Source organism: Manis pentadactyla, chromosome 18 (genome assembly GCF_030020395.1).
Source record: "Manis pentadactyla isolate mManPen7 chromosome 18, mManPen7.hap1, whole genome shotgun sequence".
Taxonomy (NCBI): domain Eukaryota; kingdom Metazoa; phylum Chordata; class Mammalia; order Pholidota; family Manidae; genus Manis; species Manis pentadactyla.
The window spans coordinates 21,947,507-21,955,113 of NC_080036.1; the positions used below are offsets into that span (position 1 = coordinate 21,947,507).

At 44.0% G+C, this 7,607-nt stretch overlaps 1 long non-coding RNA gene across 1 annotated transcript in view; it reads right to left on the bottom strand.

Annotated features, from left to right (window-relative positions):
* Positions 1-7,607, bottom strand: part of LOC130681485 (uncharacterized) — a 203,478-nt gene that overhangs the window by 17,756 nt on the left and 178,115 nt on the right. The gene's annotated exons all lie outside the window — the stretch shown is intronic.

Below are 7,607 nucleotides of genomic sequence, written 5' to 3' on the forward strand. Positions count from 1 at the left end.
GCTTGCTGTGTTCTTGCCAAACTTGGCTTCGATCCCCAAACCAGAAGAGACTGGAAAATCCAAAACTGTGCTCATTCATTGTCAGAACCTGGGCTGACACCGTATTCCTGTGACACCTCAATAAAAAGTCTCTTCACTGGACTCTCTCCTGTCAATGTCTTTGAATGCATCATCTTTCGCCCCCTGAGAACTTGGTTGATGTACACACCATGCTCCCCCTTCCCTTCATGCAAACACACATACGCACGCGTGTGCAAGTGTTATGCTCCTATGATAGCTGAATAGAGTCAGGGGAGCCACCTAGTTCCCGGTGTCTGTGTCATCTCACTGGTTACTCACCTTCGTGAAGAAATGAGGCTACCCAGGCAGCTATAGATTTGCCGGATTGAACCAGCTTTTTTTGCAGTTCAGACTTGGCTTCGATCCCTATAGTAAGTTGAATGGTGGGCCCAAAATAAGTCCTCATCCCTGGAACCTGTGAATGTGACCTTATTAGGAAAAAAGATATCTGTAGCTATAATTAAGGATCTTAAGATAAGGAGCTCATCCTGAATTGTCCAGGTGGGCCCTAAGTCCAACAACAAGTGTCTTTATAAGAAGAAGGCGTATTTGAGACAGACAGGAAGAGGCAATGGAAGCCATGATCATGGAGTCAGAGATCAGAGAGGTGCACCCAGCTGACAGGCACCAACAGCTGGCAGGGGCAAAGAATGGATTCTCCTGTAGAACGTCCGTAGGGAGTGTGGACCTCCTGACACCTTGACTTTTGGACTTCCGGTCTCCAGGAAAACAAATGCCTGCAGGTTTAAGCCACCAAACTTGTGATCATTTATTACATCAGCCCCCAGAAACTGATATCATTCTCAAGCCAGGAGAGGTGGGCCGTCCAAAGTTGGGGCTCATTCCTTGTCATATTGCCCTCAAACCCTATGCCAACACTCATCACCCTGTCACCACTCCAGTTCCTCAGAGTTCATTGCGTTTAGTCGCCATGGACGCTCCACGTCTCATTTGACTTGGCTCTCAATTATGACAGTTCCGAATGGTCACTTTTTCCAGCCGACTCAGAGCCATGCTCCCCAAGCATGTCTTAGCAGCTGGGTCAGGATCCTGGTGCTGCCTCGCTGCGTGCCTGAACCAACCACCTCACTGACCACCTACCTCCTTCTGGGGCATCAAGCCCTCTGTCTTGGGGAACTTCCCCTCAGAGGCCTCAATTCAGTTGCTTTGAGCCCCAAGGACTCATTGCATCAGAGGGTCATCTTGCTGCTGTTTAAATTTGCCCCATCTTCCCCTGCAGCTTCTCATTTTCTCTACTAATGAATATGGAGATTGGGGTGGCAGGAATCCACAGGCCAGCACACTCCATGCCCCAGCACAAAGGGGGGCTACCTGCTCTATATTTATGAAACCAGAAAACCCATTCTGTTACTTTTTCCAGAAACAAAGGAAATTTGCTGGAGAGATGAAGTCTCTGCCTCGACAGAGTTTTAAATGTCACTCTTGCACTTTAGAAAATGTGCTACATAGTAACTGAGAAAAATGATCGGGAGGACCTGACTTAGTTGAACAAATCAGAAATCTTGCTTCAAAGCAAATGTCAGATATTCCCTGAGGGCTCTCCTGACCACTGGGGAAGGACAGGGCATCCTAAAGACCTGAATCGGGGGGGTGAGCATGGAGGGGTGTTGTAGGATTGTGAGGACTAGAGAAATCTGGGCTACATATTCTCTCCTTCGTTCAAATGTTTACCGCAAAGCTAACATGAGACAGTCTTTTAATGGTGACAAATACATCCTCCAAATGTTTACTGCAAAGCTAACACGTGGGTCTTTTCATAGTGACAAATACATAATTGGAACAGTCTCTGCTCTTACAAATGGAGTCAATAATTTGAACTGTGAGTTACTGAATATTACAGATATTATGATGATAGATGTCTGTACAAGATACAATGGGAGGGAGCAAGATAAAGGGAGATGACACTAATTCATCCATTCTCAGTGGGGGGATATATATATATATACACATATAAGAGCCTCTAAGGAGACAAAAATTGTTTTTTTGAAGTGGGAGAAGAAGAAAAATCTTGGCTATTACAATGGTTGTGGCCCTCCAAAGGGCTGCATTACATAAACAGATACACAGCACATCTGTGCTATTAAAATTATATGGGGTGGCAATTAGGAAAATTAAATTGTCTTAAAAGTCTCCTTGGGAGGGCAAATGAATAAAAATGGAAGACACTGAAGTGGGTCCATCCTTTACAAAGAGGACTCTTCCCCACTCCACTCGACAACAACAGGGGAATGGGAGGAGACAGTGAGCAGCAGGAACATGGGCCTCGAGGAGCAAGAGGGACCTGCATGCATTACCGGGCTGGGACACCAGGGATTCTCCGAGCAGACTAACTCGGCTGGGGGACTGAGATCATGGAATCTGCAGAAAGCAATGAACTTGGGGAGGCGGGTGGGTCTCCTTCCACACTGGTATCTCTTAGAAGAGCTGGGATTGCTGAGTCGCTTCCAAGGCCAAGGCATGTGCCAACAGCCAAGAACTGGCATTGCAATAAGTCCTTCTGCCAAGCCCTTGGCTGTGACCTCTTTGCCCTTAGTATTGGCATAACCAGACCAGGTTTAGCTTTAGGCTTCTCCTGGCAGAGGACTGTCCTTTCTGTTGCCATTAGTTCACACTCTCCTTTACTCTGGACCAACGTGTCTCCCTCCTGTCTCCTCTGCAGGGACTCCCAGCAGGCATTATGACCAGCATGACCCTAGACCTGGTTTGCACAGGATATGAGACTTTCAGTGCTCAAACCAGGACAGTCTCAGGCAAACTGAAATGGCTGGTTATCCTCCTTAGGACCAAGCATACACCTTTTGGACCTTCAACAGGTACAACTAATTGGCAGCCATGCATCTCTTCCCCAACCATTTAAGCACCTGTTGCTGTTTAAAGCAGTGAGCCTCAGCCTTGACTGCATATTAAAACCACCTTTAAAACTCTTGCTGCTTAGTCCCCACCCTAGAACAACGAAATAGGAAGTTTTTGGATTGCAACCAGGCATCCATATTTTTTTAAATATCCCAGATGATTCCAATATATATTCAAGGTGAAAACCACTCATTTAGAGCAATAGCAGTGATTATTAGAGTAAGGTAACCATCGCCTTGAGTTGGGTCTAATTTGGAGGGACTGTAGCGTTTTTAACTTTGATGGTTTAACACATATGCCTCCATATAAGGGTCATGAGTACTTGGGTCTGTCAATATTTTGGAAATTAGAGTCATTAAATCAAGAGTTAAAATTAAACTAAAATTAAATGTAGAAACACTTTCTTTCCAGTATCCATATGTCTCTGTTTTTTGTCTGCATGGATTCCTTTTTGGCAGGTCAGAGCCAGTGGAACAGGACTGTCTCTGTTTGCAGGAGTTTCATTATGTGACGAGGATCTCAGATTTAGAAGCAACCAGTAACACTTAGAACTAATGCTTCACTGCTGTTAGCAGCTGGTAGACCTCTCTGGAGTTGGCGTGAGTCATCTAAAATCATTCCCATCAATAACCTTCCCCGTGGTATGCCTCAAGTCGTCCCTGGGGATGCTGGCAACATTTGGAAAGATCATCCTTCCGTCTGAAGGGTTACCATGCATGAAGCCACTTGCTGACATATGAAGGAAATAAAAAAAGAAATTAATTCACAGCTGAAGTGCAGATTCACAGAAAACTATTGGCTTCCAGAGTGTCTATGAAGGCATTAAATAGGCATTGAACTTAGGCCCACCAAATGTTTCTAGGACCTTCCATAAAGTCAACCTTTTTAGCGTTTTTGTTTTTCTTATCTAATGATAGCATAAAGCAAGCATAGAAGAGGCAGCCTCAGCCCCCTCTAACCACCAATGTATCTGAGGTGAGCTTGAGTCTGACCCAGAGGGTATGTAAAAATATTTTTCCAAAGGATATTCTTTCGTCAATGGGTCTGAAGTGGGAAAATAGCACAGTTGTGCTTGTCTCCTTTTATAAAGAGGAAAAGTGTGACTACTTTGTCGTGGGTGTAATACTTTGAAAATGTTCAACCGCTGCATTTACTCCTGGGGTATCCCAGTCCCACTTGTCTCTCAGTCTCATGTGAACGACTGCTCGGGGGTCCTCAAGGACAGACCTTGAGCGCTCTTGTCCTGAGGAACACAGCATTTCAGAGCATCTCCGAATAGGCCACAAGAAGTGAGGGGAAAATCTGCCCTGCTGATCACTGAATGTGACATGACACGGAGGTGAGGGAAGGCAAGAGGTTGTATGTCCCCACTCCCCCTCTGGCCAGAATCCTGGGGTAGAGGGGAAGCTACTTGGGTATTTGGGGTTTGGGTAAAGTCATAGTTCTTCTTACAGAGTCACATGATCACCGTTCAGGGTCTAATTAGCCCTGTGAATGGTGGATGATAAAGCGTGCGATAGCTCCCAGTGACTAGTAAAAGTCTTGGCCTCTGCACTTTTTGGCTTCTATGACAGATTATTTCTTGTAATAGAAACCACATTGCTGATTATAAGGGTGCATCAGAGCTATATCCTGTTTGAGTCCCCATAGCCATTAGGGTGTATTAAACCCAGAGTATGCAGGGCAGGCCCAACATAATGTAAGATAATATAATGCAGTGCAGTGCTGGCCCCCATTCCCTATGGGGTGCTCACAGCAGCAATGACAGAAGGATCTTCTCACTATGCAGATAAAGGACCACACACTGGAGAACAGCAGGTCCAGAAGGCAGCACTAAAGCTATGAACATGGGGCCTGGACATCCTTCCCTTCGCTCCCACAAGGTCAACTGCACCCACCCCTCCATGCACCCTGAGATCATTGTTGGTAAAACAGTACAAAGGGGAGGAAATTTCAAAGCTGAGTAATTATCTGAAGGGAGACTGGGTTATCTGAATGGCACTGTTTAAACCCGAGTTGGGTGAGTTACATTCATTATCAAGTCAGTGTTTCTGACCAGTGCAGCCGCAGCCTACCCCAAGCCCACCCCAAAAGGATTCACCGTGGTATGAGACAGGTTAATTCAGTCACAAGAAATAAAACGCACACTTTTAACAGAAGCAGCAGAGAGTGAATTCCCTGCCTCTCAGTGGCTGTGGGAATTTGAGCAAGTCATCTATTCATTCATACATAGCTTGTTCCAGGGGCCGTCCTGAGAACTAGGCACACAGTAGATGAAGACAGTGTCTACACATAGCGGGTAGCCGCCATCTCTGCTTCCCTCAATTTCCCTCTTTTCTCTCTAAACATAGGGCCTGTAGCTAATAAATACTACTTTTCTTTACCTTTGAAGCAAGACTTACTTCACTGTCGGTGCTGAGAATTAAATGGAAAGATGGCCATAAATATAAGAGTGCAGGGGGTGGGGGGGTTCTGGTGAGTTCACTTTTAAATCCAGGGGAAAAAAATCAACTAACTTGTGTTTGAAAATAAACTGTCCCCAAATGCTGTCATCAGCATTTCCATTCACCAGGGGCACTTTGCCTGTCACACATCTGGGATGGAACGTGTCTCATTTCTTCTTCCTACTCTGCTTGGCTGTGCTGGCCCCATTTCTCAATTCCTTTACATTCATCTTCCCATGAACCATCACCCACATTTCCCTGGAAAGTACTTGAGTCCTTGTTCCTTGGGTCCTTTTTAAGAGCCACTACACCAAAATCATATGCAGCTTACATGATTTATTGTAAAACTAGGAATAACAAGGAAGATAGAGGGGGTCAAACACTTAAGCATTTTATCAGAAGCTGGTTTAGGCTCCCCCCCTCACCAGATATGAGTATTGCATCTCGATGTTGAAATCTACCCTTACCCCCTAAGGCAGAACCATGCTCTTCAAAGTTTAGGATTTCTTACCCTTTAAAAAAAAAGTTCCAGCCCCTATCCACAGAGAGTTTTTTCTAGGGTCCATTTTTACTCTGCCAATCAAGAAATCTGGGGCACTAAAATTCCCTAAAACACATTTCCCTAATTGTGACTTATTCAGCCTGTTTTAATAAAATGTGCAGAAATTTAGCCAGGATAGCTGCACCAGTACTCCAAGGAGAACAGCACCTTCCAGGGACATGGCCAGGCCCTAAGGTCAAGTTTTCTCCTCTACTGTAATCAGGACATGCATTCCTCTCATGCCTTCTTCAGGAACTCCTTTACCTTCTTCTCTAATATCTGGGAAAAATATACACCTACACACATGACTCTGTACACACATGCAGAGGTTCCTTTTGCTAATTTCTGGAAACAGCACACACACTTACAGAACTGTGCAGACATGCATACTACACACACACACACACACACACACACACACACACCAGGACAAATACCAATACCAAGGCTTAGAGAGAAATTCAACTTGCAGTTAGGATGTAAAGACTGCATCCTGTGGAACTTTTAATTCTTTTAATGGTAGTAACAGGAAACAGATGAGAAAATTAATCGGTTTTCTACAGGATTATCAAAGAGGGAAGATTGAAAGAAGTCATGGTGAATTCTAGAGGACAGCCTCTGTCAGGCAAGAGAGACACATGGCAGTTTCTGTCACTGGGAGCAAGAGTCTAATATGCCCTAGCCAAAACCTAGCAACGACCCAAGTGCCCATTAGCAGGAGAATGTGTAAACACACCGGGGTGTAATCATCAATGGAATATTATTTGGCAATGAAAAATGAAGTGCTGTTTCATGTGACAATATGGATGAATCCCAAAATCATGCTGAGTGAAAGAAGTGAGGCATAAAAGAGTGCATAGTGTAGCCATAAGAAGAAAACAAATCCTCCCATTTGCAACAACATGGATGGAGCTAGAGGGTATTGTGCTCAGTGAAATAAACCAGGTGGAGAAAGACAAGTACCAAATGATTTCACTCGTCTGTGGAGTATAAGAACAAAGCAAAAACTGAAGGAACAAAACAGCAGCAGACTCACAGAACCCAAGAATGGACTAACAGTTACCAAAGGGAAAGGGAACTGGGGAGGATGGGTGGAAAGGGAAGGGGAATAAGTGGCATTACGATTAGCAGACATAATGTAGTGGGGGGCACAGGGAGGGCAGTCTCGCACAGAGAAGACAAGTAGTGACTCTATAGCATCTTACTACGCTGATGGACAGTGACTGTAATGGGGTATGTGGTGGAGATTTGATAATGGGGGAATCTAGTAACCACAATGTTGCTCATCTAATTGTACATTAATGATACCAAAAAAAAAGAGTACATAGTGTATAATTCCATTTTCATGAAATTCAGAAACACAAAAAACTTTTTGTCAACAAAAATCAGAAGAGTGGTTGTTTATGTGACATAAGGGTGGACTGGAAGGAAACCTAATTTTTTTAGTTGATAGATTTTCTTAAGATTTGACTTGGTGTATGTATCATTGATACCTATGTTTAATTTATCTAAATATATCAATCTTAAGTGTCCTACATGTCACTGTATGTCACTTTTGCCTCAGGTAAAACAAACACACAGAAATAAGTCAAAGTGCATACTTAATATTTGTGCATTTCACTGTCAGTAACTTATACTTGAATTTCAAAATAATGTTATAACTTTCCCTTAGATTTACAATATTCTCT